General features: G+C 41.5%; 1 non-coding gene across 1 annotated transcript; it reads right to left on the reverse strand.

Annotated features, from left to right (window-relative positions):
- Positions 1–249: 249 nt before the first annotated feature.
- On the reverse strand, positions 250–322 carry TRNAT-UGU (transfer RNA threonine (anticodon UGU)). The gene has a single exon. It is a non-coding gene; the product is annotated as a tRNA-Thr (tRNA).
- Positions 323–10964: the final 10642 nt, after the last annotated feature.

Here is a 10964-nt window from a genome sequence, read left to right on the forward strand (position 1 = left end):
TGAGTTAATGTGGCGACCGCTATTAATGTTAACATTTAGGTTTTACAGAACGCATTTGTTTCCAAAGCGTTTCCTGTAACAGGAAGCCCCCGGAGCCTGCACGCATGCTCTAGTCCGCCACCCCAAAAATACAATCAGACTCGTTACTCGTGAGTGCAGTCAAAAGCTGCGCCACTCTTAAAAAAAAAAAAAAAAAAAAAAAAAAAAAAGGGGGAATAAAACAACACGAAAAAGAAAACCAAGACCACCAGGCCCCAGCGAGGATCGAACTCGCGACCCCTGGTTTACAAGACCAGTGCTCTAACCACTGAGCTATGGAGCCGCCGCTCGCAGTTCTCCCGACTGTCTCTAACGAGCAGTCCCGGCCCTCCCCGCCGCCCCCTGCCGGGCGCCCCGGGCCCCGCGCCGCCGGCCCCGCCCTCCGCGGGCCCCTGAGGGGCGCGTCCTGCACAGCGGCCTCGCCGCCGCCGGGGGGAGCGCGCGGCCCGCCGGGGGCAGCTCCCGGCCCGCCCAGATACCGCCGGAACTCGCCGGGAACCTGCCCGCCCTGTCCGTCCCTCTGCCCGCCCTGTCCGTCCCTCTGCCCTCTTTCCGCCCCCCGCCCTGCCCGCTTCTCGCTCGCCTGTGCCGCTCCCGGCGCTCCCAGGCGGCCGCCGCCGTTACCCGGGAGAGCCCGGGCCGCAGGAGGGTCCCTGGGCCCGCTGCAATAACACGAAATAAAGCTGCTGGAATGAACGCGTCCGGCCGAGCCAGCAAAGGCACCGGAGGAGAAATACGGGGTGTGCGAATGTCTGACATACAGCCTGACGTGTACTGGCTAGGAGTGAAAAATCGGAGTGAAAAATCCTTGTCGTAACAAAGGGTGTTTTTTTTCCTGCAGAGGTTGGGTGTTCTTGGAAAGTTTGAACAAGGCTGCTGCGGGGCAGAGGTGCTGCCCGGGGCCTTTGAGCATCATTTGTTGAGTGACTCCTTGCAGCGCTGAGCATGGACCCTAGACAGGATTTCTAGGTAGTTCTCTCACCTGGTGCCTGCAGACCAACTTTAACAGAGGTTATGGAGCTCAGAAGCTTCAGCGGACAGCTAAAAGGTGGAAGGCAGCCATGCTGTTGGGCCCATCTAAGTGTACTGCTGGTGACCCATCTAAGACACTGCTGGTGTCCAGTGCTGCTGCTGGGTGTCATCACTGCTAACAGCACACATTAGCTAGAGGGCTATGATCACTTACGTATGGCCTGAACATTTTTTAAAAATTTCATGGCAGATAAAATTATTGCAGTCATATGCCTTTCAGAAAGCTATATTCAGGGCCCTGTCTTTATTCTGTACCAATATCTATATAGAGTTCAGACTTGGATAAATGGATGGGAAAGGGATGCAGTGGGGCAGCTCGTAAACTTGGCTTGGCTTAACAAAATCTTGAAACAACAGATGTTATACTATGGAAATAAACCTCAAAGTTCTCAGCAGCATCAGGGTCTGCAGTATTCTGAGCACTAGATGTGTAAATATGTGATTTCTGCCCAAAGATTTTTTTTCCTTCAAAGTATCTTCTTACATTATTCCCCTGATAGTTTTCAATAAATGACATCAGTGAAATTTGAAATAAATACAGAAAAAATATTGCTGACTCATAAAACAAAGCTCCATGTGGCAGCTGGATAATAGATAATCAACAGAACAATAGGGGGCAGGTCCATTTTCTCCACTGAATGATACTCATTACATGCATATATATTTGAAGTATTGTGAAAATATTCAGTGAAGATTAAGTATTTAAATCCACTAAGCACTTCATTTCAATTCTCTGCTAACTCTGGAAATAACAAGAAAGACTAAGTTGTATTTCTAGTCGTCATGACAAAGATCATAGTGTTAAAATTACAGATGTATATATTAATCATACATTATTTGCTTTGTTAATTTAGGGACATGTCTCCTCTGAGATATGCTCAACACTAAGCCAGTTTGCAGACATTTCAGTCTTCAAAATTGTGATGACTGCCAGTGGCAGCTTTAATGCTGTTTTAGATGGTGTGTGTGTATCCTATCTGCACATATGTAATGCAGTGTAAGTTTAAGAGCACTACATTGTAGCAAACTAAAGGTCTATGGATTATTTTCTATTAAGATAATATCATCATGATTAGTTGTCACACCCTGGAAAACAGAAAAATGTCATTACCTTGCAAAAGACTATGCAATTTTTTCCCCCATGCCACTTTTTATGGTCAGCCTGAGTTACCACATGCCCATCTATTAACTAAGAAAAGCCAATGAAATCCCTGCTGGAGAGTATCATGCAAGTGCATCAATGCACAGAACTCCAGAACATATTTAAACATTATTTTATAATAGTCCCAAACACCCAAAAAGCCCAAAACCAAACCAAAAATATCCTTCATGAAAACATGTTACCATACTGTTCTCTTAAACGTCTGTTGTGTTCTTCTGCTACCTCCCATCACTGCTAAGGTAGAACAGCCAGAAAAGATTTCAGAAAGGCTTTTTAAGCCCTGAAGGGGATGGACCTTTCAGCACTAGGGCAAGAGCTGCCAGACATTTCAGCTATAGTTCAAACGGACCCTCTTTGAACAAGAACAATTGTACCGGGTTTATTATTTCAAACCCTTGCATCCTTAAGGCACACAGGCCTCAAGATGGGGAATGGGCATTCCATTAGTTCAGTTAACCTGGGAAAAGGAGACTACTGTGCACTGAAAAGAAAGCAGTGCAGAACACAGCTCCTTTAGGAGCTGAGGCTCAGAAAGACAGGATTGTACAAAACCTGTGTGAGAGCTGTCAGCACAGCTGAGGCAGTTGGCACTTACCTTCTCACTTCACCAAGGACTGACTCCTGGAGTCAAAGATGTCCATCTTCCCTCAAACACTAAAAGAAATGCACCAGTTGAGATACTTGAGGGGAACAAAACTGGAAGTGGCAATGGGAGGAGTAGAGTGTTTACTGTGTTCTTCAGAGGGAGCATTATTAAAAAAAACCCCACAATTATAATTAAAAATAAATTCTTTCCCCTCTTACAATCATCTTAAATGACTGAATGTAAAGGTTTGTAATATTGGCTTTTTCTCTCTGTTATTGTTTTGTTCTAGGCTCATTTACATCAATGAAACAAGACTGACTGGTTTTCATTTGGTCTTGGAAGACAGGGACAAAAACCCCATAGCAGTAATACTGAATCTTGATTAGACAGTTATTTAGTCCAAAATGAGTGGCAAGGTCAGAGGTGTCAATTCAAGATAAGAGGGTGGATCCAGTTCTCAAAGTGGAAGCAGTTGTGCTTTAAAATTTTCATGCACTGGCACTTTGTTGCTATGTTCATATCACTTTAGGGAATGTACAGATCATCTCTAAAACCCCTTCTGATTCCTATGGAAATAAGAATCAACAAATAAACCAATAAATCCTTTACATACCTTCCAGTACTCTTCTGTTCCTCTACACTGCTATGTTTTATCTCTCCCACCCCATCTTTCAAACACATTTTCAGAGTCAAACCAATATCTACTTGGCAGAATTTCTTTTAAAACATATTCTTATATTACCTCAATATTACTAAGTAGCTCATCTTTTTATAACTGAGGGTGATTCTTTGCATATGAAGTCTAAAAATGCTGTCTAACTTAAAGCTACCAGAATCTGTTATTGCAGTAATCACTCCCTCACTAAGTCTGTACATCAGTGCCTGAAGTGGGAAGCCCTCCTTTTCTTCAGTGCATTAGTATTGACAAAGCTAGTCCTTCAAATACATTTTTAATAACCTTTTTATATGGTGCAATATCACCGAAAGTTCACTGCATTTATTTTTGTCAGTTCAGAATGATGGGATTTTATATGAAAGGATTGAAAAGATTTTTCTGTTAGTGCTCTTCATTTTAAAGGCTGGAAAGCATTAATGCTGTGAAAGTTAATATTTTGGCCTGATACATAATCTGCCTCTGCACATATTGCAGCTGGGCTAATGGGAGAAACCAGAAAAGTAGCTTTGTGGATCAGGAGCGCAGCCAAATTGCAGGGATCTCCTCTACGGTTGATGATTTCCATTTCCTTTTTTATTTTTTTAAATGTCACTGTACCAGAACGGTTGCATAGGCTGCCTTTCATGTTATTGGAGACATCAAAGGCAGGTACTGAGGACCTGTGTCTTTACTGTTTTCCACCTTTTTTCAGGCACTGACACTCCCACCTAATGAGTCCAACATGCTGCAAAAATAGCATCCCTGTGCATGAGTGGCATGCTAGCCCTCACTGTGTCAGGGGTGCCAGTGTGCAGACTTCCAGCTCTTGGAAGCTTTGAGCCTAGGTCTAGTCACACCTAACCACAGCAGCCATGTGTGGAACACAGTCTGCTCCTGCTCCTGAGCTCACCAAGGCTTGGGCTGGGAGCACAGCATGAGGCTGTGGGTGGAGGCAGCAGTGTGTGACAGTGCATTCCCCCAGTACATTGCACCCACACAAAGTGAGGTACCAAAGCAGAAGGGTCCTGCTGGAGCCCTGCTGCAGATGTCTGACCAATGAGTTTCCTGACACAAATCCAAAGGGATGAGTTTGCAGGATTAGCATGTGAGGTTCCAGAGATCTGCCCCAACCAGTTGCCTACATTCCCCACCAAAGCAAGGGAAGAACAAGCTCTTAAGTGATAAGTTAGGTGGTTGCATCTCTGTGTGCACTTAATGGGACTAGCACCGATTTGGAATCTTCTTGGCAGTCAGAACAGATGAGACAAAGAATAAAATTAATCTGCCCTGCACACTGCTTACCAATTTGATCCCTTGGTGGGGCGAGGTCCTTGGAAGAGGACATTTCTCTTCTGAAATGAATCAACAGAGGACTTTGACATCATCCAGTGTCTTTCAAGAGCATGAAATTCATTTTACAGCTGTCACTCACAATTAATCTATTTATTTATGCAGGGGGGTAAAATTTAGTTCCCTTATATTACACAGCTAAAAAGTTCACTCTGCAAATTTGTTTTCTGAAGAGAGAAGTAAATTCCTGAGAGCAGACCAAGATTGCTTCCTGCAAAAAGGGACTACAACAGTCTCTTTGCTTCTCATCAAAATGAATTTAAAAAGAGTATCCTTTGCATTTCCCTATATTTAATTTTTCCTGTATTCACTTCCATTACTGGTTTATCTTTCCATCAGGAGTAGGTCAGGAAGAAGGATCAACAGAGAGCTCTGTTGTGTGTATGAAATAATACTGTAGCAAATGAAAACACCAAAGCAAGCTTCTTTTTCTTTAATAGTCAAGCTGGTAGGAAATGAGTTTCCTATGGGACAGAGCCAGGGGGAGTGGAGTTCATACGAGATTTTCCACACCATTTCATAGCTATCCAGTTAACAACAAGCATCAAGCTACAGCAAGGGTCACCAGGTAATTTTCCTTGACACAGAGTGCATGCTTCTCATTCCATTAAACCATGTCAAGGTAATGCAGTGAATATTACACTGACTTGCCAAACTGCATTAACCTCAGTGCTTTCTCTCCAAGACTTTAGGATGATGCCTCTTGGAATAATAGCTGCATAAGGCATTTGGGAAAAAATTACCAAGTATTTGCATCTTTGCAAAAGTTGGAATCCTTCATCCTTCTTGAAGGGGGAAATATGAACAATATTAATACACACCCTAATATTAATACAAAATATCATATTAGATACTCAAAAGGGACAAGAACAGGTTATTAAATGAAATTTAGCATCTTGCCAATAACAAGTAGGATTGGGATTTCCTAAAAGTGAAAAAACCATCAAAATCTTTAGTATGATCTCAGACAATCCTGGGTGTATAATCAATATAGGGATCTGTCTCATCTATAATTTTACACAGTGCAATGTTGTAAGGAGTAGCAACAACTCACTCTGACATTCCTGTGTAAACCACATTGGGCATTATTGGAAGACCAGGAAAGTATGACTATCTATTTCAGAGCCCCAGAAACAAGGGCCCATTTCAGTTTTTATGAAATTTCAATGTAGCCAGTATATTTCACGTCAAGCCTTGTCATAGCTACAAATTCCTCAGTTATTTTCACTGTTTGGAGCAGAGGAATTATCACATCTTCCATTCCCTTGTTTGATTTCAGCTGAATCCCTGGAAAGCTGTGTGTCACACTTCTCTACCTACATTTTATGTTGACATCCTCCTGTGGAAAATGACAGGTGTGATGGGCAGATTTTGCTGGCTTACACCAGATTTCTTTTTATATGTAATAAAAGTTCTTCTTCATTCCTATGTGCACTGCTTTTATGTAGCTACTATAGAGCCCTGGGGCTATTCTAGTTGAAACCTAGGAGTTCTGTATCCCAGTAACAGACTCTGTATCAATACCACCATATTGTCCTGCTAAAACATCTCAGTTTTAGGTGGGAAAAGAATTGAAGTGTTCACTTGGGCCAGTCATTGAAACTTCAAGCAGTCTCCTGCTCCTGCTTGCTTACTGTCAATTGCAGAGTCTATTGCATCACCAGCTGTATTAAAGCTGCAGTATCTTCTGCACCAACTCATTTCAGACAGGCTGTGAGGGTGATGTCCATCATCTCCAAGCTGCATCTGAACGTCAATCTGACTCTCAACATTTCTGCACCCTGTGACCAGTAACCCCAATCCTATATTTGTGAGCTACTGAAGGAATCAAGCAGGACCAAGCAGTCAAATCACAGCTCAACTTCAGTGAAATATGCAGAAGGAAGTATTTTTTTCTTTCTGTTCTTAGAAATGAGACACGTTTTATGTGTATCAGCATTTTCTTGATTACAATGAAGAGTTTGTGAACTTCGTTAGTTTTTCAGCTGGAGTTTTTTCCCACAAAAATCACAGTACTGAGTATCTAGTAATGATAGTGAAAAAGAAAGGCTCCAACAAGAAATTAATTTATATGGAAAGACCTGGGCTTTTAATAATAAAAAAAAAGGCAGGCATTTGCAAGTAACTAGTCCAGCTTCTAAAGTAGATCGATTAAATTTTCAAAATATGCGTGGAGAGTTGCTTTTGAAAATGACACCTGCACATGCCAGTATAACTTGCTTTTTGTTCATGTAATTTTTAAAAACATGTTCTCATTATACCATTTTCCTGGTTTATATCACACTGGTAACTACTGAACCTTGAAATGTAATTCTTTGGGGACCCTTAGCAGTGATATGCTTCCTCTTTTTATATACTGCATTGTTATTGTTATTTATTTACACCAATGACACAAAGAATTCCTCACTAATATCACGATGACTCCATTAGAATACCTGACAGAAGTCATCATCACAGCTCCTGGTGGTATATCTTGGTTGTGACTTATTAAGGACTATTCTGTCAAAAAGCCAAGTTTCTTTTATTTGAAAGAAAGTCCAAAGAATTCATTTAAAATGACAGAATAAAGTGGCTTGGAGGAGCTAACAAGCATAGTACAGTAAATAAAATCAGTTTGTTTTTAATATAGTAAATACCACTGGCTGAAAGTCATGTTTTAGAATACATTTATTACAAAATACTACTTAGTAATGAAAGCAAATCTAAAAATCTAATAGAAACTTCATCATTTATGCCATTTGCTTGCCTTTTGCATTTAATTCTGCTTGGATAATGAAAACAGACTGTTGGTTTTTTTTCCTTGGCAGTATCATATTTCTGATTGTCAGACACTTGCCAAGGCTGCAGTGATTGGGTTTCGGACACCTCGGGAAATGGTGAAATTGTGTTTACAGCAAAGGGGTGAGCGGGGGAATTCTTGAAAACACACATGTGTAGTTTGGTCAGATCAGAGCCTGTCCCCACGAGTGACAGTCAGCAAACAGCACATACCAGCCCATGCTGCAGAGGTCTGGGTCACACAGTGACTCTGCAAAAATCAGTGCAAGTCCCACCAGAAAGTGCTCCCATAAACCATTCCCTTTCCATGCTCAGCAGCCAGGAACCAGAACTTGGGCTTGGTTTGTTCCAGGAGCACCTGGGCTTTGCTCAGTTTCCAGACTCACACTGGACACAGGGAGCTGAACTGCCACTTCAGGTCCCAGCAAGGAAGTTCATTTGGTTCATCTTAGGGACTGGTTCTGCCTTGTTTAACACCATAAGTGAAGTCACATCTGAAGAATGAGAAAGGAATCCACAACTGTAAGAAGTTTTTCCAAAAGTGTTTTGAGACCTAGCTCCAAACTGTCAGAATTGAGAGGTCTGCATACCTGTGACAATTTGGGCAGTAGCTCTTGGAGAACAGTTAAGTGCTTGCCTCTCATTTTCACAGTTTCTGTTAACTGGAGTAAATTTCAATCCAAAGAAATCTGTCCTTCAGTGAAACACAGCTACAGACATTATCTCACTAATGTGCTGATGCTGGATGCAACATCCCTGAGTCTCAGGAAGGTCTGAATTTGAATTCTCTGGTTTGGGTACAGTCTCATTTTTGAATTCTAAATGTCTGAAATCTTCCAGTGAGATAAAAATCCAAATCAGTAGAATTTATTTTCAGGTCCTACTGTTGTTGAGGTCAGGGACATAAGGGATTACACCTCAGATAATCTTTGAGTTTATGATTCTGTCCCTTGAAGTGGTTTAATATTAAACATCCTCCTTTAGCTAATGCTATTAGAGGAACCTGATTTCTTGCAAATTCTTATACACTAGGGGGTGCAAACATCCTTTTAATGAAACCAGAAATAAATGGTCTCATCAATACCAGCAAAGAAAGTGCCTGGTCCTGTACTAAAGCTTGTGTGGAAAATATCTAATGTTTTAAGTCACATTTGACTCATACAAATGAATAAATAAAAGCACTGCTTTCAGCAACAGCTTTTTAATGTTCTCTGGGCTTATATGTGGAACAGAGAAGATGCTAACGTAGGAGTTACATAACAGGAGAGTTCAGATGCAGCCTGCTTTGCATGCCATTGCCGGCAGCTTTCTCATGTCCTGTGGTGACTCAGACTCTGCCATAAGCTTCACGGAGGGACAGTCTCAACTTTTTACCCCACATTTTTATATCATTATGTGACAAGTTAGTTTTCTGACTCAGGCACTGGCTGAAGTCTATCCTTCAAAGCACTTACTCTTCTGTTGTTACACCAAGATCTGTCTCTTGCAAGTCATGGTGTGAGGCACAGTGGGCTGAGCAAGGCAATGTTTCACTTGCATGGAGAAAAGTTCTGATTTTCTCAGCTTGTGCCAACAGAGCGTTTAGGCTTTTATTTAACAGGAAACAGTGGTGGTTCTGATGAATGTAATGAGATTGCTGACAGGCATAAGTGTTAATCATATGTTTATGTACCAGTAAAAGCAGTGGAGCAGTGTTGAGTACCAGTACAGATTTCCAGCTCCAGCATCAGTCAGTCTTCAGTCTCTCTGCTTATGTATCATTACTTACTCATGCATCTTTACTTTCACACAGGGAACAGAGCATCTGAGGAGGTATCATCCTCTCATGATAATGCATTCTCCTTTTAGGTCACAGAAATAATTCTGCAGCTACAAAGCAGTGCTTATGAATGCAGGAGTCTCTTGTGCAACATTTCTTCCTTTGCATTTATTCATTTGGCCATTCCTTATCTCAGTAAGGCATGATCAGAGGCCCCAAAGTCCCTTCTCCTAAATGATGTACAGAAATTACTAAAATCCGAACTCATAAATTAAGCTTGAAAAAAAATCCCATGGTTTTATGCACGTCTGTTTCGCCTAGATTCTGTTTTTCCAAATGTATGGGGGTTTGCAGATGTCTTTGCATCTCAGACACAAATGCCATCTTGTGATTGATGGAACCCTATCTAAATACCTGAAACTCTGCCTCTGAAACTTGAAACCATTCACACCATCAGCTTTTATTTCTGCCGAGTGTTTCATATTACCTAATTTTTCCTGTGTTGCCTTCATCACTGCATCAAAACAAAACAAGAGGATTAATGCAGGTCAATGCATTATAGTTATTTTTTTTTTCTAAGGGAGAGCAGACCATTCCAAACGCCATTAAGACAGAATCCTGATTGAATCTGGTGCAGCCAGATTAAATGCATGTTAATAGAGAAGGACAATTATTGTCGACTTCCTAATGCAAACAAGAACTTCAGACACTGATTTCTATCAGCCCATTAGAGCTGGCTGAATTCTACACACTGTTTTAACAGTTGCTTAGCAATGGCAAATAAGCTGTTCTGTTTCTTATCACTAGTGGTATAGTTAGAACAATACCTATTATTGAACTGAATAGGTATGAAATTAGTTTATACTGTTCCTCTTTTTGAGATGGCACTTGGCAGCAAAGTGAATTGTTTAGGCTGCAGGCAGAAGCAGCAATTTTTTTCCTGGAGCTAAAATGGAGATAAAATGAAACTGAGGCTTTGCGATGGCTGTTTATCTGAAAGCATCATCAAAAAAGACTCTGCTTGTGTATGTTTGTGTGTGCAGGAAGGAAGAGGTTTTCCTTCAGATATCTTCTTTGAGTGAATTTCCAGGGTTGTGACAACACTAATAACTAGAGCCTATTGAAAAAGCAAATACAGTAATACCACACTGCAATATCATTTCCTCCATCCTTCCTCCATGGGTATCTCTGATGAAGCTCCTCAGCTCTGATCTGGGGAAACATACTGGCGGTAAATCTACCAAAGCCAAGATCCAGAAGGATACTTTAGGCACTTGTCATTTACTGTTGCAACTCCTTTAAATGTGCACCTTCCACAGGGAGGCCCTGCAGCTGCAGAATTCAACATCTGCAGCAACATTCTCACCTTGCATGCATGGTTTGTGGTCACTACTGTAGGGAAGGCTTACCAGAGCAGTACAGTTAGATTCTGATGCTGCAAGGTCCTAATTATGTCCTAGTTAGGATTTATACTCACAGCTCCTGCCTCCCACAGCATTACCCCAATAACATGGCTGTAGTCTACTTTGAGGTAGATGCTTTATAAGACAAACTCTTAGATAAGGGCTGTGCATCCAAGCAAAAATTTCTGATTTTAGGCCAG

The sequence above is a fragment of the Cinclus cinclus genome, chromosome 6 (genome assembly GCF_963662255.1).
Source record: "Cinclus cinclus chromosome 6, bCinCin1.1, whole genome shotgun sequence".
NCBI lineage: Eukaryota > Metazoa > Chordata > Aves > Passeriformes > Cinclidae > Cinclus > Cinclus cinclus.